This window comes from Rhinopithecus bieti, unplaced genomic scaffold, assembly GCF_001698545.2.
Source record: "Rhinopithecus bieti isolate Rb0 unplaced genomic scaffold, ASM169854v2 scaffold_33652, whole genome shotgun sequence".
NCBI lineage: Eukaryota > Metazoa > Chordata > Mammalia > Primates > Cercopithecidae > Rhinopithecus > Rhinopithecus bieti.
The window spans coordinates 629,090-650,135 of record NW_016814761.1 but is presented as its reverse complement, the minus strand read 5'-3'; the positions used below and the strand labels follow the sequence as shown (position 1 = coordinate 650,135).

The 21,046-nt window shown below is 50.6% G+C and overlaps 1 protein-coding gene across 8 annotated transcripts in view; it reads right to left on the bottom strand.

The window, feature by feature from the left end:
* The window catches only part of ARHGEF10L (Rho guanine nucleotide exchange factor 10 like), a 182,103-nt gene that overhangs the window by 148,932 nt on the left and 12,125 nt on the right, over positions 1 to 21,046 (bottom strand). For 3 of the 8 annotated variants that reach the window (XM_017852045.1, XM_017852049.1, XM_017852051.1), the window contains exon 1: positions 13,697 to 13,852. The exons of the other annotated variants lie outside the window; for them this stretch is intronic. The gene's annotated coding sequence lies outside the window, so the exon portion shown is untranslated. Of the gene's footprint in view, positions 1 to 13,696; positions 13,853 to 21,046 lie in introns of those variants that run through there. 8 annotated transcript variants of the gene reach the window in all.

Below are 21,046 nucleotides of genomic sequence, written 5' to 3'. Positions count from 1 at the left end.
ATACCTCACAAGATGACAAGGGATTGAAACAAGAGGCTGGACGCGGTGGCTCACGCCTGTAACCCCAGCACTTTGGGAGGCTGAGGGGAGCAGATCACTTGAGGTCAGGAGTTCGAGACCAGCCTGGCTGATATGGTGAAACCCTGTATCTACTAAAAAAAAAAAAATTAGCCAGGTGTGGTGGCACACACCTGTAGTCCCAGCTACTTGGGAGGTTGAGGCAGGAGAATCACTTGAACCCGGGAGGCAGAGGTTGCAGAGAGCCAAGATCATGCCACTGCACTCCAGCCTGGGTGACAGAGTGAGGTTCTATCTCAAAAAAAAAAAGAAAAAAGAGATATTGAAACAAGATCATGAACGGTGCCTGGCATACTTCAGGCCTGCAGTAGACACTGGTTATTTTTTCAATCCTATTGGTCACGTTTCATATTATCTCTGCTTTACAGGCGAGGGAACCAAGACTCCAGAGAGGTGAGACACCTGCCCAAAGTGACAGAGCTCATAGCACAGGGCTCTGGGAAATGCTCCCATCTCCCCCTCCCCCCAGCCTCTGCCTGGCATCTGCCCTCCCCAGCGGGGACTGCCTCCCTCACTGGCCTCATGTGACCTGTTAATCGAATCCTGCACCAGCCCCGTGGATTTTTCCCATCACTCACTGGGAAGGAAGCAGATGCCCAGGAAACTGCTTAAATAACCCATGCAGCTCCGGGAAAGCCCCAGTCCTGGCTCCCAGCAGCAGCCCAGCTCCTTCTGCCCAGAAGCACCAATCTCTGAGACTGCAAAAAGGCAATGTTTAAAGGCACACGGGGACCTGTGGACGGTGACCTTCAACTCAAGCCTCCAGTGAACCCCTCCTTAGGGTTACTCACCATCCGCTTCCACCCCTGGGACTGTGGTTGTTTCCGTTAGGAGACCAGTCCCAGCCTGGATGCCCTGGCACCCTGTGCGACCTCAGGCAAGTTGCTTAACCTCTCTGACTCAGAAATCTTTTTGGAAAAGAAAAATGACCAGAATTTGGGAAGGAGTAAGGAAGCAGCAGGGTTCAGAGAATGACCTAGAAATCAGAGAGGCATGCCTTTTTTTTCTTTTTTTTTTTGAGACCAAGAGTCTCACTCTTGGTCACCCAGGCTGGAGTGCAGCTGGCATATTCTTACAGGCTCTGAATTGACGAAGTTCTGGCTCCCAGGGTTCATGCGCATCTCCTGCCTCAGCCCTCCAGAGTACCGGACTACAGTCGGCCCTATCACCAACCGCGGCCTATTAATTTTTTTGTATTTTTAGTAGAGATGGGGATTCACCAGTTAGTCAGGATAGTTTTGATCTCCTGACCTTGTGATCCGGCCCACCTCAGCCTTCCAAAGTGCTGGATTACAGGCGTGAGCCACCACGCTGCTGGCCAGAGAGTCCTTATACAACCTGACAAGCTCTCCCTGGTAACTCTCCTGTTCCTTGCCAGCCACAATCTGCTGCCTCAAACAAAAAGTACTATCCCATCATCCCCCTGGCTTGCAAACAGTTGACCGGCCTCACAGGGCCCCAAAGATAAAGTACAAGCCCCTATTGCAGATGGACAGAAGCGTCCTGAGCAGCCACCCCCTGCGCACCGCTCCATTGACAGGGCCCTGCCTATTATTTTTTTTTTTTTTCCCTTCCCTGAGGCCTCGAGCACATGCCGTGGATATGCCCTCCGTCTTCCTCACCTAACTCTCCTTTCCACTTCCTTGGTTGACACTCCCTGGGGCAAGCCCTTCCTCGGGCCGCCTGCCACGTCTGAATCAGCCACCGTCCAGCCTTCAGTTGTTGGCCCGTCCGTCCTCCTCACCAGACTAAGCCGCCGATACCTTTACTCACCTACTGCATCTTGGAACTCCAGTTCCTTGGCCCCAGCGCACGCATTCAGTAACGGTGCTCAGTAAATATGGTGTTGGAAGGAAGAGGGAATGCAAGGACAGACAAATGAAAACAATATAACGAAACCACAAGCTTTGGGTATCCGTCCTCTCAACACGGGAATGCCTGTGGGCGAAGGAGCTGGACTGCCCCCTTGGTGTCAATACCTACTCCCACGCAGTTGTGCACCTGCTGGCCCAGTGCACTGGGTCACCTCTGGCTCCTTCCCCTTCCATAAGGGAAAAAGCATAACAGCACCTTGCACCTCACAAGACTTTACTTTGGATGACCAGGGGCTGATCCCCCCCAAGTGCTTAGTCCCCCAGCGCCTGACACTAAAAGTAAGTTCCTGCACCATCTTCCCCCAGTCCCAGGCTGCCCCGCCCTGGCTCCTCCTCCTCCACCAGACTATAAATATAAGAGGCTCCCGAGAGCCACCTCCCTGTGGAGAGATCTCTCCTCCGAATGTGCCCCTCTGGGGTGGTCATACCTGTCCCGCTTATAATGTTAATGATGCCCAAGTTTGAAACTACCAGCCCAGATCCCTCCACTACCGCCGCCTTTGGATTCTTTGGGTGTTTTGCGGTTTTTTTTTTTCTTTTTGAGACGGAGTTTCCTCCATTGCCCCAGGCTGGAGGCAATGGCACGAGCCTCAGCTCACGAACCTCCCACCTCCTGGGTTCAAAACAATCTCCCTGCCTCAGCCTCCCTGAGTAGCTGGGAGCAGGCGCCCCACCCACCACACCTAGCTAATTTTGTATTATTTTTAGTAGAATGGTTTCACCATGTTGGCCAGGCTGCTCTTCAAACCACGACCTCAAGTGACCTCCACCTGGCCTCCCAAACTGCTGTTACAGGTTGGTGAGCCACTGCACCCCATACCCCTTTGTACTTCTAATCAGCCTCTCAATAGGCCTGTCGCCAGACCTAACCCCCTGGTTCTCCAAAAGCCCATGCTCCCACTCCTCTAACCATCTTCCTTTCAACACCAGCACCACTCATATCTCAAAAGAAGAACTAGAAGTCATGCTCATTCTTCCTTTCCTCATCCCCTGTGTACAATCCACCAGAAATTCCAGCCGATTCCAGCTGATATATAACCCAAACCCAACACTTTTCTCCTATTCCACTGCCAAATGGGAACCTTTCCTTGCCTTTCCTCTAGTTCCCAGCTCCACCTCTCCACCCTGGCTCTCTACAGCCAGTTCTCCTCCCAGCAGACAAGGGATCTTTTGCAAAGGTAAATCAGTCACTCCCTGCCCTTGACCCTGCGAATGTTTGTAGTCTTGTTTGCTGGACCGTGGGTTATTGGAGCCTAAAACCTCACCTTATCTTTATATCCATCCATCACCCCACAGCACTGAGTCAAGTGCTTCCACATCATAGGCACTCAGTAAATTATTTTTGAATACATTATTGGGAAAGGTGAATTTCTTAACAGAGTTATTACTAGCTGGAATCTTGGAACTATATTTCATTAGTAAAGGTATTTATGGGAAGTAGAAAACAAACCTCCGATGGCTTCCTTTTGCACCTAGAGTAACAATCCTAACTAACACTGTCTCTTCTACACCCTCCTCTCCCCGCCATGCAGGCCCAGGCCATTCTGTTGCTCAAACAGGCCAAGTTCCTCTGGCCTCAGGGCCTTTGCATTTGCTGTAGCCCCTATCCAGAACACTTTTCCCTCAGATCCTTGCAGGGGGAGCTCCTGCTTGTCATTCAGGTCTGGCTTAAGTGTCTCTCTTCAGAGATGCCTCCCTGACCACCTGCAGATAACGAATCTTGTAACCCCTACCCCCACATACACCCTCTCTACCCTTCATCCCCAGTTATCACCGTCACACCAGTCTGTTTCCTTCACAGGATTTAATGCATAAAATGTGGTTACTTTATAAATTTGATGTGTTTGATTTTTGTCTCCTCCACCATCATATAAGACCCACGAGGCCAGGCACTGTAGCTCACACCTGTAATCATAGCACTTCGGGAGGCTGAGGTGGGAGAATCACTTGAGGTCAGGAGTTCGAGACCAGCCTGGCCAACATACTGAAACCCCATCTCTAATAAAAACACAAAAAATTAGCCAGGTGTAATGGCAGGAGCCTGTAATCCCATCTACTCAGGAGGCTGAGGCTGGAGAATCACTTGAACCCAGGAGGCAGAGGTTGCAGTGAGCCAAGATCGCACCATTGCACTCCAGCCTGGGTGACAGAGCAACACTCCATCTCAAAAAAAAAAAACCACCAGGGCAAGGTTAATGTCAGCCTGCTCACTGTTGTAACTGAAAAAGATCAGAATATGCCATCCCAGGGCCAGAAGTGGTAGTTCACATCTGTAGTGCCAGCACTTTGGGAGGCTGAGGCAGGAGGATCATTTGAGGTCAGGAGTTCAAGACAAGCCTAGCCAACATGGTGAAACCCTGTCTCTACTAAAAATACAAAAATTACCTGGGTGTAGGTGTGGTGGTATGCACCTGTAATCCCATCTACTCAGGAGGCTGAGGCTGGAGAATCACTTAAATCCAGGAGGCAGAGGATGCAGTGAGCCAAGATTGTGCTATTGCACTCCAGCCTGGGTAACAGAGCAAGACGCTGTCTCAAAAAAAAAAAGAATTATTTTGAGCTCAAGGTACTCGAGCAGCAGCAGATGCAGGAAGAGCTCTTTGCCTCCCCTTTTCTGCCTATAAGCAGGGCACACATTTCCCTTTGTAAAAGTGATATAAATTTCCATTTGCAAAGGTGTATCCCTCTACCTTATCTGCATAACTAACCTTACTAAACCACCCTTATCTACCATACATTCCCTAGTCACTTTCCTGAAATGCACTGCCCCTATAAGAGTCCAATCCTTTTCTTTTGTCTCCTGCTTCTCCACAATTTATCACCCTTTGTTAAAATGTTACGTAAGCTCCAGGTCTAACTGCCTCTTTGGATTTTCATTTCTTTTCTATGGAGATCCCTTACAGTAAAAAATATATATGTATGGTAACATTAAATAAAATCAATATGCCTTTTCTCCTATTAATCTGTCTTTTGTCAGTTTAATTCATAGGGTCTATCACAGAACCTAACAGGGTAGAAGAAAAGGTATTCCTCCCCTACGTTACAAAAGCCAACATTGCTAAGCGTTGACCTGGGCCAGGCACTATAATGAGCATCCTACTTGCACTTTTGTTAAATCCCCGTGCCTTATGACACAGCTACTAGTGTTATCCCTATTCTACAGATGAGAAAACAGATAAGAGAAGGGTCAGGTGAGTTGCCCAAGGCCCAACATAGAAAGAGCCCCAGCAGGGAGCAGGGTACCCCTCTACTCCCAGAACCCAATACAGCCTCTCCCTTTCTGGGCCCTAAATAGATACTTGCCAAATGAGCAAATGAATCACTGAATACATGAATGATATGCACCACAATATTGAGAAAGGCTGTCTTTAGGTGGTAAAATGATTTCCATTTTCTTCTCTCTGTATTTTCTCTGTGTTTTCTTCAGTGGTCATGCAATATATATATAACTTAAGAGTAAAACAAATGCCTATTTTAAAAGAAATTCAAAGGTTGTGGGTAATGTCTAGGTTCAGAAATATTTTTCTTCAATTTCGGGAGACTGTTATTTTCCTACTTAATTTAACCATTGTTTTTCTAGGGAAATTGAATAAAAAGCTCACATTTCCAAAGCTCACTCCAAGTCTGCCCACTTCAAACAATGAAGAGAGGGGAGTAATGAGAGCTGGCTCCCGCCTTGTATGCTAATGACTGGGATTCTGGGATGCATACCAATCAGCCAGTGACTAGAACCAGGACTTTTGCAGAGAGGAGGACACTCTGAGGGCAGGCTCTCAAGGAGAAAGGGGTTCCACAACTCAGAAATGCCGCCTCATCTTGGGCCCAACATGCCAACATGGGCTGGCACCATCACAAGCCACCTGCACTGCCCTGGACTGGGGATGGATCTTTAAGAAGGTGGTGTTGGGGCCTGGTCTGAGACCACCCTCTCAACCAACAGGCCAGTGGGAAGATGAACCCCATGGCAGGGAGCTCGGTGCTGGCTCTAACCAAGTGGTGGGCAGACCCTGGGCCTGTGGCCAAGTGGTCAACTATCCTTCCCCATTTTCCATGGCATATGGGCACTGCTGCTAGGGGCTGTCAAAGGCACAGCCGAGCCAGACCGTGGGAGGGTTGGCACTGCTCAAGGAAAGACACAGAGTGGAAAGGCAGGACTCTGGGGTCAGCAGAATGTGGTGCTTCTACCTCTTGGTTGCACAACCCTGGGCAAGTTCAATGGAGGCAAAACAGAGATGATGATGCACCCCACTTCTTGGAGTAGCTGAGAACTGAGCAAGCTCCCACAAGTCATACACTACCAAGGGGCCTGCCACTCTGCAATTATTAGCCATTAGTATTAGCTCTTTCCTGACACCAGGCCTAGGGGGCCCATGTGGATACCAGGGTTCTCATCCTTGCCCCTGAGCCACAGGGTAACAAATCCAGACTGGGCCTTGCTAACACTGGATTAAAAAACACACATTAACTCCAAACTAAGAAAGGCAAAGTGTGCTGAGATTCCAGGCATGTGACTAATCTCTCCTTCCCCTCCTCAAAGGGAAAAGGAACACCGCATAAAGGAGGGGAGCATGGGACTGCAGAAAGATCTCAGCACCTGCTGGGTTCGAATCCTAACACTTACAAACACAGTGCCCTTGGATAAGTCTCTGAGACTCAATTTCCTCATCGATAAGATGGGAAAATAGGACCTACTTGCAGGATCGGCATGGAAATGAAATGAATTGATGCATGAAAAATACCTGGCACATATAGGCATAAAGTCAAAATCAGTTGCCTTTAAACAAACAAGCTCTCAATTGTCTGCCTGAATGAAAGACAGAAGCAGCTTTTCTGGTATTAATTAGCAATGGGGGAAGAACAGCAGACCCCTCTTCCCAATTAAGTTTTGTTTGGCTTGATATTAACATGGATTTTTTTTTTTTTTTCTTTTGAGAATCCACCAGTCACAGAGGCAGGGGCTAGAACAGCAGCAAGCTTTAGAGATAGCAGGAAACTACCAAGAAACCTTAAAGATTTTCAGGGAAGCAGGGTGATCCACACAGCATAAGGCCCCTGACAGGCGAGGTTTGGCAGACTTCCTTTGCTGGCATCCAGATGATGCTGTGCCCCCAGACTTGAGGAAGGTTCAATGCTTCCCCTGCTCTGTTTCAAACCCTGCAGACTTTTGATTCACCTGACACCAGAGTCAGACTGAGCTCTCAATAATTCATGCCTCTGAGCCTTTGCACATGCCGTTCCTTCTGGGTAGAAAAAACACACACTAACTCCCCTGGGTAGAAGGAACAGCATGTGCAAAGACTCGGAGGCATGAACTGTTTCCCTCTCCCTACCCCATTCCCCTGCTACACTCTGCACACCCCTCCACTGTATGTAACTGTGCACGTGTCCATCTCTCAACCAGAGATCACAGGCTGTACAAGAGCAACCGTCTGCTTCTACTCTCTCATGCAGGCCCTGCATCCATATGGACAGATCATACCCACTGTTGTCTATGCCAGCTCTAGCCACCCATGTCCTGGACGTCACAACTCCACAAGCCCCAAGCTACTTAACTTGTCCACGGTCTGTCCTCAGACGCCACCGCTGTTTTTCCTCCAAGATGCCTGGGTCATCCTGAATAGGGTTATTCAATGGCAAAGTCAGCTCTCAATTAACTGAATCTCCTCCTTGTCCTGTTTCCCCTCTTCCTGGTGCACGGTAACAACTCGCGTGCTGGAGTGGAGAGCTCCCGTGATTTGAGGGCAATTTACGACCTCTATCAGCACAGCAGGCCCTGCCCAGCAGCTGCCCCTCAGCCACGAGGACACTAAGATCAGTCCTGGAGCAGCATCACATGAAAATGTAAGTTCAAAGGGAGGGACTGAGTTGTTCATTGCTGGATTCCCAGTGGTGTGCTGGTAAACAAGCTCTTCAGGGGAAAAGATTCTGATTTGCAGTGTTTGCCAATTTATATGGTATAAATATTCTCACTGTGGCCAATTTCAAGCTGCCAACATCACATCACTGAATGGAGTTGAGATATGCAGTAGCACACCACTATGTACATTACACACACACCCACACTCACACCCCCTGATATGGTTTGGCTCTGTCTCCACCCAAATCTCATCTTGAACTGTAGCTCCCATAATCCCCGCATGTCATGGGAGGGACGTGGTGGGAGGTAATTGAATCACAGGGGCAGGTTTTCCCCATGCTGTTCTCATGATAGTGAATAAGTCTCCCAAGATCTGATGGTTTTATAATGGGCAGTTCCCCTGCACAGGCTCTCTTGCCTGCCACCATGTAAGATGTGCCTTTGCTTCTCCTTCACCTTCCACCATGATTGTGAGGCCTCCCCAGCCATGTGGCTCTGTCCCCCTGGCTGGAGTGCAGTGGAGCGATCTCAGCTCACTGCAAGCTCTGCCTCCCGGGTTCCTGCCATTCTCCTGCCTCAGCCTCCCAAGTAGCTGGAACTATAGGCGCCTGCCACTGTGCCCGGCTAATTTTTTGTATTTTTAGTAGAGACGAGGTTTCACCATGGTCTCAATCTCCTGACCTTGTGATCCGCCTGCCTCGGCCTCCCAAAGTGCTGGGATTACAGGCGTGCGCCACCACGCCCAGCAAACCTCTTTTTCTTTATAAATTACCTAGTCTCGGGTATTTCTTCCTAGCAGTATAAAAACAGCAGTATGAAAAAGAACTAATACACCCCCCAAAGCACACACACACAAACACACACACACACACAAAGCAGCAAATAACCACAAATGCACAGGTAATAGAATAAAATAATTAGAAAAAAATTTGAGTATTTATTACTTTATAAAATATAATTTATGGGCTGGGCACGGTGGCTGACACCTGTAATCCCAGTCCTTTGGGAGGTTGAGGTGGACAGATCACCTCAGGTCAGGAGTTTGAGACCAGACCAGACAACATGGTGAAACCCCGTCTCCACTAAAAATACAAAAATTAGCCAGGCGTGGTGGCGGGTGCCTGTAATCCCAGCTACTTGGGAGGCTGAGGCATGAGAATCGCTTGAACGTGGGAGGCAGAGGTTGCAGTGAGCCGAGATCATGCCATTGCACTCCAGCCTAAGCGACAAGAGCCAAAACTCCAACTCAAAAAATAATAATAATAATAATATATGTATACGTATAAAATTTATGGCTGGACACAGTGGCTCATGACTGTAATTCCAGCACTTTGAGAGGCCGAGGCAGGTGGACCACCTGAGGTCAGGAGTTCAAGATCAGCCTGGCCAACATGGTGAAACCCCATCTCTACTAAAATACAAAAATCAGGCCGGGCGCAGTGGCTCAAGCCTGTAATCCTAGCACTTTGGGAGGCCGAGACGGGCGGATCACGAGGTCAAGAGATCAAGACCATCCTGGCTAACACGGTGAAACTCCATCTCTACTAAAAAAAATACAAAAAACTAGCCAGGCGAGGTGGCTGGCGCCTGTAGTCCCCGCTAATGTAGTCCCAGCTGCTCAGGAGGCTGAGGCAGGAGAATGGCGTGAACCCGGGAGGCAGAGCTTGCAGTGAGCTGAGATCCGGCCACTGCACTCCAGCCTGGGCAACAGAGCGAGACTCCGTCTCAAAAAAAAAAAAAAATCAGCCAGGTGTGGTGGCAGGCGCTTGTAATCCCAACTACTGTAATCCCAGAGACTGAGGCAGGAGAATCACTTGAACCCAGGAGGTGGAGGTTGCAGTGAGCAGAGATCACACCATTGCACTCCAGCCTAGGCAACAAGAGTGAAACTCCATCTCAAAAATATATAATAATAGCCGGGCACAGTGGCTCACGCCTGTAATCCCAGCACTTTGGGAGGCTGAGGCAGGTGGATCACCTAAGGTCAAGAGTTCGAGACCAGCCTGGCCAACATGGTGAAATCCTGTCTTTACTAAAAATACAAAAATTAGCCAGGCATGGTGGTGGGCTCCTGTAATTCCAGCTACTTGGGAGGCTGAGGCTCCCCCTGCACTTGAAACCAGGGGGTGGAGGTTGCAGTGAGCTGAGATTGCACCACTTCACTCTAACCTGGACAAAAGAACGAGACTCCGTCTCTCTCTCTCTCTCCCTCCATATATATATATATATAATTTACTTAATGATGACTGTATATACTAAAAAAAAAAAATCTTTTTTGAGACAGAATTTTACTCTTGTCCCCTAGGCTGGAGTACAATGGCACAACCTCGGCTCACTGCAACCTCCACCTCCTAGGTTCAAGCAATTCTCCTGCCTCAGCCTCCTAAGTAGCTGGGATTACAGGCACGTGCCACCACACTCGGCTAATTTTTGTATTTTTAGTAGAGACAAGGTTTCACCATGTTGTCCAGGCTGGTCTCGAACTCCCGACCTCAGGTGATCTGCCTGCCTCAGCCTCCCAAAGTGTTGGGATTACAGGCGTGAGCTACCATGCCCAGTCTCAAAATTTGTTATAATGGCTGTGTTTAACAACTGGCTCATAAAATTCCTAAAATTTAGCAATCTGCTCTTATGTGTAGGTATGAGCTGGTTCCCAACTCACCACTGCCCAGGACCCAGCAGAGGCTCTATAAGGACTCCTGGGAATGTCATCAGACCAGGGTCCTGAAGGAAAATGGCTCTGATGCCCTCCACGGAGGTAGAGAGACCAAGAACTCTCTGGGACACAGCAAGGAAAGGACTGAGCTGGGCCCAAGGTGGCACCGTGGGGTGGAACAACTTTGGCATACTCAATTGTTAAAGAACTTGATTGTCTCCTGGACTTTAGACCCCTTGGGGGCAAGAACAGTGGCTCATTCACCCGTCTAGCCTAGCCGGGTGACAGGAATACAAAAGGCACTGGAGACAGCTGTGCAGAAGAAAGCAAGGACTGAGTGGCCAGGGAGTCCCAGGCTGAGTGCTGGCTCCTTCGATGACTCGCTTCAGCAGTGACACTATATGCTCATCTTCCTCATCAGTAAAATGGGTATGAACCCATCTCCCTGCCTAATTACTAGGGTGTTGTCAAAACAAAGAGATAGCAGATATGAAAGTGCAATGTAAATCTATGTTATTACTATCTTATCATGGCATATATATCACTTACTTTATCTTTTCAAAATTAATCTAAAAAGATTACATGTATTCTTTCTACTTTATTCCTTCTCAATATATAAGAGGTACATGCTTAAATCATCTAGCCCAGCACCTGGCACTCAGCATATACTATAAATGTCTGTTAATTAATATACCATTTGTTCAAGTAACAGTACACTTTCCTCATATATATATACACATACATATACACACACACATAAATATATATATATACACACACACACATATATATATTTTAAGACAGAGTCTCCCTCTGTCACTTAAGCTATAGTACAGTGGCACAATCACAGCTCACTGCAGCCTCGAACTTCCAGGCTCAATTGATCCTCCCATCTCAGCCTCCTGAGTAGCTGGGACTACAGGCATGCACCAGCACACCCAAATAATTTTTAAGATTTTTTGTAGAGACGTGGTCTCCTGTGTTGCCCAGGCTGGTCCCGAACACCTGGGCTCAAGTGATCCTCCTACCTGAGGCTCCTAAAGTGCTGGGATTACAAGCATGAGCCACCATGCTCAATCTTCTTCTTTTTATTTTTTTTCTTTTGAGATAGAATCTCATTCTGTTACCCAGGCTGGAGTGCAGTGGCACAATCTTGGTTCACTGTAACCTCCACCTCCCGGGTTCAAGCCACCCTCCCACCTCAGCCTCCCAAATAGCTGGGATCACACCCGGCTAATTTCTGTTTTTGTTTTTGTTGTGAAATGGAATTTCGCTCGTCAACCAAGCTGGAGTGCAATGGTGCGATCTCGGCTCACCGCAACCTGCACTTCCCAGGTTCAAGAGATTCTCCTGCCTCAGCCTCCAGCTGGGACTACAGGCATGTGCCACTATGCCCAGCTAATTTTATATTTTTAGTAGAAACAGGGTTTCACCATTTTGGCCAGGCTAGGCTTGAACTCCTGACCTCAGGTAATCTGCCCACCTCAGCCTGCCAAAGTGCTGGGATTACAGGCATGAGCTACTGAACCTGGCCATAATTTTTGCATTTTTAGTAAAGACAGGTTTTCACCATGTTGGCCAGGCTGATCTCAAACTTCTGACCTCAAGTGATCCACCCAACTTGGCCTCCCAAAGTGCTGGGATTACAAGTGTGAGCCACCACACCCAACCTCCTCTCATACTAACCTGGTACCTGGGCCCCAGAGCAGTCCACAAGCTTTCCCCCCTCCCCAGACTCCTCCAGAGTTAAAACTTGGAACAGAACTGACATTCATTTATTCATTCAGCAACTATGTGTAGTGCACCCACTATGCACCAGGCACTGTTCTGAGCTGTGATCAAGGACAGACATGGTCCCTGCTCCACTGGAAGACCGTAAAAAAAAGCCCCCCGCCCCCATAACTGGGGCAGGAACCCTCAGAGCATTGGGGCTAGCCTGGCTCACTGGAGAGGAAGTAGCTCTCAAGTGAGAAATCAAAGAGGTGAAGGATGGGACCCACTTCCTGGATAGAGAGAACAGCCCGCAGAGGCTCTTTGGTGGAAGGGGAAGGGACAGGGGGCCTCAGGAAGGCAAGTGCCTGGGGACAGAGCGAGCATCATATTCGGGCACCACAGGAAGCCTTACAGGAGGGTTCTGAGCTTCACCCTGAGGGCCCGAGGAAGGGGAAGGGCAGTCCCCAGCCCACAGTCACAGGGAGCTTGGAGATTTCCGGAGGCTGACCTGCTATCTAGTCTGTATGTCCAGGGCCTGAACACCGTGGGGGGCACAGTGCTGGGCGGATGCCAGGAAGAGCTATGCATTTTAATGAGCCTGCACAACCTGCCCTCTCTCCCCAGAATCCGAGGAGGAGCAGATGGGGCTACCGGCAGGTGGTGCGTGGCTTCCCAGTAGCATCCCTAAGGGAAGCCAAGGACTTTGGGGCAGCAATTGAGCTCCAAAGCCAGTGGGGAAGTGCAGTCCACCAGCCACCACCTCTCTGCTTGGCACTGACGCAACGCAGGGCCTCCTGGCTTTCAGGGCCAAAGGAAGATTCGAGACCCCTGCCCCAGGGCCCCGCTTTGGGAGAGGGAGGAAGAATTGTCCCCATGCTCCCTACAGTCAGGCCGACGCTCCCTCTCAGAGGCCATCCCAGACACTCCAAGGAGGCTGGTCTTCATGTAGGGCCCTCCTGTTCCAGGGAGGATCCGCACTGGCGGCTCTGCAGCCACGGCCTCCGGCTGACCCGGCATCCTCTCCTCCCACAGTCTCCTCCTGCAGGAGGCCGTCCCGTTCCGCCTCTGGGCGGGGGTCCAGGGTGGGAGAGGCTGACTTACCACAGAGGCGACAGGGGCACTCCCTGACTTCACCCGATCCCAGGGACCCCCAAGGTCAGCGCAGGAGGAGGTGGACCACAGCGGAAAGTGAGGCACAGGGTGGGGGTGGGGGGGTCCCAAACTGTCCTGACCCCAACCGGCTGGAGGCCACACACACACAAGCTGAAGCACAAAGGCCACTCGCCCTAGTAACACCAGAACTCCAGTGACACAAGAAGAGACCCACACAGAGGGGAGACGCGGGCGCGGGGCTCTCACACCCAGACACAGGGACACAGCGGCGGACACAGCCCCTGCCGGCCCACGGCGACACGCCCGGGACCTCCGGAGGACCCGGCGCCTGGAGCGCCTCCCCCGCACTCGCAGACTCGGGGACACGCGAGGATCCCGCGGAGGCAGGCCCCCGCGCTCACTCACCCGCCTCGGCCGCCCGGGCCCGCGCCTTTGTCATGCGCGCCGCTCACAAAGGCGCTCGGCGGCCGGCGCCGCGCCTCCAGCTCCTCAGGCCGCCGCGGGCGCCCATGGCCGGGGACGGCGCCCCCACCGCCCCGCCGCCGCCCGAGCCAAGGCCGCGCCCCGCCGCCTGCAGTGGTCCGGGCGCCGGCTGCGCCCGCGCCCGGCCGCGCTCCGAGGCCTGGTCCCGCGCCGCCGCCGTGCGGACGCGGCGCCGCCTCCCCACCGGCCCGGTTCCCGGGGCGCCGCGGCTGAGGTCACCGCTTGAACCCCCTGGTGGCCGCCGGGGCCGCGGCCGCCGCGCCCCTCCCTGCTCCAAGCGCGCCGCGAAGGAGATGGGGCCTCCCCCAACCCGCTGCGAGCCCCCAGCGGTCCCGGCAGCCCACCCGGCCCCCCACAGTACAGGGCGGAAACTGAGGCCCGCGGGGATGGGGCCCGTCCCCGGCCACACGACGACCTCCTGGCTCCTTCACCCATCCCGGGGTTCCCGCTTCCCGCCTCCCGCTTCTCCTCGCGTTCTCCCGCGGAGAGATCCCGCAGGCGCGCAGGGTGCCGGCTTCTTCCCGGCTTCTTCCCGGCTTCAACATTTTGCCCTGAGGTTCCCCCAAATGGGTGAGAGATTCCTGGGCGGGCCCCAGGGGAAACCCTAGACTTATGACCTGCCCCTCAACCAGTCTCAGCGGCCCCCTACTGCCCTCCCACCCCCGCCATGGCAACATGGGGAACCTTGCAGCCATGCACCCTAACCTCCAAGAACAACCCTGGCGGGTTCAGGCATTGGCGGCTTTGAGACTGACAACACCCCAGTGATGTAGCCCCATTTTCCCCAGAAGAAAACTGAGGCTCAGAACTGTGAGTAACTTGGCAAAGCTCACTGAGCAGCAAAGTGCTGGGACTGAGATCCTAGCACTCCCCTGCCTTTGCAGCTCCAAAGCTGCCAAACACTAGGTACTCCCTCCTGAAATTCCAAAGAGGGCCTCTGGATATGATGCAATTAATTACAGTTATCAGGTTATTAATTAAGATTATCCGCGTTGTTGTTATCACTCCCCCGCTACCTCTCTATTTGCAAGGAAATTCACACGCGGGCTTATCAGCAATTACTCCTGGGTTGATAATGATAAGTTCTGCAGCCTCCAAAGGGTACAGGTGCACGTAGGTTGAAATCATTTTCAGCTTGTGTTCCTTACAGCCTACAGCCGGCAAAAACTTTTTTTTTTTTTTCTTAGTATTCCCTATTTGTCAGGCACCAACCTCAGGGGCTACCAGTGAGACAAGGAAGCAGACAGACCCCAGCCCCGCCCCCTCGGAGCTCATAGGCTTAGGAAAAGACACAAATAAACAGAAAGCTACAGTGCAGTGAGACAAGTCACACAGGCCACTCTGAAATCGTCTTATTCACCGACTTGTTGGTTTGTTTATTATCCCTCTCCACACAAGAACATAAGCACCACAGAGTTGTCCTGAGCCCCAGGCTGGGGCAACACTGGCTCATAGTAATAGGCGGTGGATATTCTTTGAGCATTTTTGCTCTGTTCCACACATCGTTCTAGGCATGCAGGAGGCATCAGTGAACACAACAGGCACGGCCCCTGCCCTGATGTGAATAAATGATGGCAGGACAGCAGACAGGAGAGATTTGGGGATGCTAGCAAAGCAGGAAGAACACTTCAGATGTCCATTGAGTGACCTCAGGCTCATGGTATTAAGCTTTGGACCAGAATATGGACTTTTGAGTCCTGCTGTCATAGCCAGAGCCAAGTACACGTGCCAGAGCCAAGTACACGTCCCAGACCAACATCGCAGTCTTACACAATTTACTCCAACCTCTTCCTTGGCTATCTGGTTTTTTTTTTTTCTTTCTTTCTTTTTTAAGAGATGGGGTCTTGGCTGGGCACGGTGGCTCACACCTGTAATCCCAGCACTTTGGGAGGCCAAGGCGGGCAGATCACGAGGTCAGGAGTTCGAGACTAGTCTGGCCAACATAGTGAAACCCTATCTCTACTAAAAATACACAAAAAATTAGCCGGGTGTGGTGGTGGGCGCCTGTAATCCCAGCTACTCAGGAGGCTGAGGCAGGAGAATCACGTGAATCTGGGAGGCGGAGGTTGCAGTAAGCCAAGATCATGCCACTGCACTTCAGCCTGGGTGACAGAAAGAGACACTGTCTCAAAAAAAAAAGAGACTGGGTCTTGCCCTGTGGCTCAGGCTGGCACAATCAGCTCAATGTAACCTCAAACTCCTGGGCTCAAGCAATCCTCCTGCCTCAGCCTGGGAGTAGCTGGCACTGCAGGTGTGGGCATGGTGGTGCCTGTAGTGCCTGTATTGCCAGGTAGCCATGCCTGGCTAATTTTTTTTTCTTTTTCTTTTTCTTTTTTTTTTTGTAGAGATGGTGGTCTTACTATGTCGTCCAGGTTGGTCTTGAACTCCTGGGCTCAAGAGATCATCCTATCTCGGCCTCCCAAAGTGCTGGGATTACAGGTGTGAATCACCGTGCCCAGCCTCCTTTATTTTATTTCTCATCTGATCCCGAAATGTCTGACTCCTCCAGCTCAGGATGCCGTTACCTTCTATGGTTGTACTAAGTGTTACCCTCCCCTCTGAGAACCATCACAAGGCCCAGAATCCCCAGGAGGCCTTTTCACATGGCCTCCTCCATTCCCTGATCTCCCCCTCCTCTGAGCTCTCTATAGCACCTAGTCCTTTTGTTATAAGTTGGCTCTGGGTGATAACTGATTTGACGCATATAGCTTGAGGGCAGCTATGATACAGCCTTGAGGGCAGGGGTCATGCCCCAGACCCCCATTGTCCCCCCAGAGTCCAGCACAGTTTAGGGGCATATCCTTTAGAGGATTGTAATGGATTCTAAAGGACACCCTAGAACCCTTATCAATAGAACCCTCTGGGTCTAGGGTTCCAAACCACCTGCTCATAAAACAAATTGAGTCTGCAGAAGCATTTTGTTTTGCCTATAGTGGTTTTCTTGTTGTTGTTAGTTGCCATCATTTAGTCATTGGGAGATTTCCCATAAAAAGTCAAATTGCAGCCAGGAGCAGTGGCTCATGCCTGTAATCCCAGCACTTTAGGAGGCCAAGGCAGGAGGATTGCTTGAGGCCAGGCATTTTAGACCAGGCTGGGCAACATCGGGAGACCTCTACAAAAATAAAAAATAAACCTAGCCAGATGCAGTAGTGCATGCCTGTAGTCCCAGTTGCTCAGGTGGCTGAGGTGGGAGGATCACTTGAGCCTAGGAGTTTGAGGCTGCAGTGAGCCATGATCCCACCACTGCACCCCAGCCTAGGCAACAGCATGACCCTGTCTCTGAAAAAAAAAAAATTAAAAGCCAGATTTCTAGCTTCTCTTAACAAATCTGAAGATCTGATAATGTCAGGTCCACATTCCCCCATGGCCACACTCTGCAGGGCCCCAGGAGTGGTGGCCCTTTAGACACAGCTGTGCTCTCTACTTGTCAGCGTCACTCCCAGCCCTCTGTCACTCCTCTGATTTGAGGCCCCTCCTCTGTGATTTAGTGTTTTGATTTCATTTTCCCCCTCTACTCTCCACTTTGATGAGAAAGAATCACATCACAAAACATATGCTGGAAAATAAATAAACCTGCCGCCCTCACAGTCCAGGTCAGCCCTCAGCAGGCCACATCCTCACGTACTCTTGTCCTCCTGACATGCACCTGCCTCTTCACTCTCACTTTCCCAAAAGCACATTCTTTTTTTCTTTTTTGAAGATAGAGTCTTGCTGTGTCACTGAGGCCGGAGTACAATGATGTGATCTCGGCTCACTGTAACCTCCACCTCGCAGGCTTAAGTGACCCTCCTACCACAACCTCCTAACTGAGACTACAGGTGCACACCATCATGCCCTGCTAATTTTTGTATTTTTTTTTTTTTTTTTGTAGAGATGTGGTTTCACTATGTTGCCCAAGCTGGTCTTGAACTCCTGGACTCAAGCCTCGCAAAGTGCCGAGATTACAGGTGTGAGCCATTGCGCCCTACCCCAGTTGCACACTCTAACTCCACAGCACAAATGAATGCACAGGTGTTTCTCTGAGCCTTTGCCCTAGGCTGGAATGCCCCTGACTACTCCGTCCCACAGACGCTATGGTTAATTGCTTTTTAGTGCTGTCAACATAAATAGCACCTTCTCTGGGAGCTCTTTCCAAGGACTTCCACACGGGGCCCCTGGTTCCTACCCGTAGCCTGCATTCCCTGGTCAGTGTGCCCTACCTACCATGTTTGGTGGCATGTTTGCCACGTGTCTCCTCCCCGGACTGTGAATCCACAGAGGCTGGACTCTGTTGTCTCATTCCGGGTGGTATCCCCGGCACCTGCTCCAAAACCTGCTGCAGCATAGACACGAAACAAATATGTGCTGAATAGATGAGTGGATGGGTTTCAATAGCCACAAAAGGAACAAAAAGGATTTCTGGGAACATTTCCATGTCCCAGAACATTCAATTAACCAGAATCACCCACTCAGTGAGCACTCTGGTGAGGGCAGGATTTATTGTGTAAGCAAAATCATCAATGATACATTACATCTGGATAGGACTCAGGAGTCCGTCCTCCTTGTCTCCACTGCTGACCTGGGAAAGAGGGAATGAGGGTGTACAGGGGTGGTATTTCCCTGGTCAGAGAGGCTAGGTGACCTGTCCAAGGTTGCTCAGCAATCTGGTGGAAAAGCCAAGATGGGGACCCAGGACCCTCGCTGCTGCCTCCCAGTCTGGCCCTGCTCCTACCAGTCAGTTCCATAGTGCAGGGGTCCCCAATCCCCTGGCCATGGACCAGAACCAGTCTGTGGCCTATTAGGAACCAGGCCACACAGCAGGAGGTGAGTGACAGGTAAGCAAGCTTCATCTGTATTTACAACCACTCCCATCACTCACATTACCACCTGAGCTCCGCTTCCTGTCAGATAAGCAGTGGTGGCATTAGATTCTCAGAGGACCACAAGCCCTATTGTGAACTGCACATGCGAGGGATCTAGATTGCACGCTCCTTATGAGAATCTAATGCCTAATGATCTGTCACTGTCTCCCATCACCCCCAGATGGGACCACCTGGTTGCAGGAAAACAAGCTCAGGGCTTCCACTGAGTCTACATTATGGTGAGTTGTATAATTATTTCATTATATATTACAATGTAATAATAGAAATAAAGTGCACAATAAATGTAATGCACTTGAATCATCCCGAAACCATCCCCCAACCCCTACCGTGGAAAAATTGTCTTCCACGTCCACGAAACCAGTTCCTGATGCCAAAAGTTTGAGGGTGATCAAAAAAGTAGATCAAAAACTTTGATCTACCTCTGCCGTAGTAGATCAAAAAGAAAGTGGCTGGGCATGGTGGCTCACAATTGTAATTTCAGCACTTTGGGAGGCCAAGGCAGACGGATCACCTGAAGTCAGGAGTTTGAGACCAGCCTGGCCAATATGGCAAAACCCTGTCTCCACTAAAAATACAAAAATTAGCTGGGCGTGGTGGCACGTGCCTGTAATCCCAGCTACTAGGGAGGCTGAGGCAGGAGAATCACTTGAACCCAGGAGGCGGAGCTTGCAGTGAGCTGAGATTGTGTCACTGCACTCCAGCCTGGGCGACAGAGCAAGACTCCTTCTCAAAAAAAAAAAAAAAAAAAAACAGAAAATGGGTGGGCTGGGCATGGTGGCTGGCAAGGCACAATGACTCACACGTATAATCCCATCACTTTGGGAGTCCGAGGTGGGTGGATCACTTGAGGTCAGGAGTTCGAGACCAGCCTGGCCAATATGACGAAACTTTGTCTCTACTAAAAATACAAAAATTAGCTAGGCGTGGTGGCAGCCGCCTGTAATCCCAGCTACTCAGGAAGCTGAGGCAGGAGAATCTCTTAAACCCAGGAGGCAGAGGTTGCAGTGAGCCAAGATCACGCTGCTGTACTCCAGCCTGGGAGACTGAACAAGACTCCGTCTCAAGAAAGAGAAAGAAAGAAAGTAGGTGGATGGGAATGTGGACTTCCCAAGTCTGGATACCCGCCTTGCATAGGCAGTATGAATGGAGAGTGCCCAGCCAGCAGCCAGTCCTTGTTATGCACTACGTCATCAAGCCAATCGTGAACAGGCTAGTATCAAAGAGAGAATGGGTCACATTTTGCTTACAAATGAGGATGATAGAGTCTGTCTTACCAAGTTGAAACCCTCTTTCCATAACATTCCTGCCCCTGTTTGATAGGACAGGCATTTTGAGGGGAGCTGGGATGCACTAAGCAACCCCTAAAGCCTTCTAGGTTCTTCATAACCCAGGACCTGCATTTGGGGGGAAGCAAGCTAAGGGCAAAGACACAGCCACAGGTGTTCCAGGGGATCAGGCGGAAGGAAGCCTGACTTCCCTGAGCTGCACCTTTACGGGACTTAGTGTCAGGAGAGACTAGTCCGAGTAGCCCATTCTCCTGGTGATGTAGTGTCAAAATAACCACGGCAGGCTGGCACAGTGGCTCACACTTATAATTGCAGCACTTTGGGAAGCCAAGTTGGGAGGACTGCTTGAGCCCAAGAGTTCAAGACCAGCCTGGGCAACATAGCAAGACCCCATCTCTACAAAAATAATGATAAAATAATAGTAGCAAACGCTTAATAGCACTCTCTGTATACCAGGTTCTGTTTAAACACTTCACATGTATTAGCTCATTTAATCCTCACAGTAACCCTATAAAGTGGATACTTTTATCCCCATTTTACTGATGAGGAAACTGAGGCACAAAGACACTCTGTCCTAGCCTTGAATGTTCGTCAAGATGACCTGTTCTTACTCAGCACCCCTTCACTTGAACCACTTGAGTGGATTTTTATTCCTTGAAAGCAAAGAAGCCTATGATGAGAGGAGAGATGAATATTCAGGTGGTGCTGTTTGTCCCTGGCTACTGTCCTGGTGCAGGACGAAGGGGGCATTCCTGAGTCCTGTGCAAGGAGAGGGACCAATTAAGGCACAAGGTATCCCCAGCACCCTGCTTCAGCCTTCCTGTATCTCCTAAAACAGAAAAGGCCAAGGGGGGAGGGGCGCGGGTACGGTGGCTCACACCTGTAATCCCAACACTTTGGGAGGCTGAGGCAGGCGGATTACCTGAGGTCAGGAGTTTGAGACCAGCCTCGCCAATATGGTGAAACCCCGTCTCTACTAAAAATACAAAAATCAGCTGGGTGTGGTGGTCTGCGCCTATAGTCCCAGCTACTCAGGAGGCTGAGGCAGGAGAATAGCTTGAACCTGGGGGATGGAGGTTGCAGTGAGCCAAGATCACACCACTTCACTCCAGCCTGGGCAACAG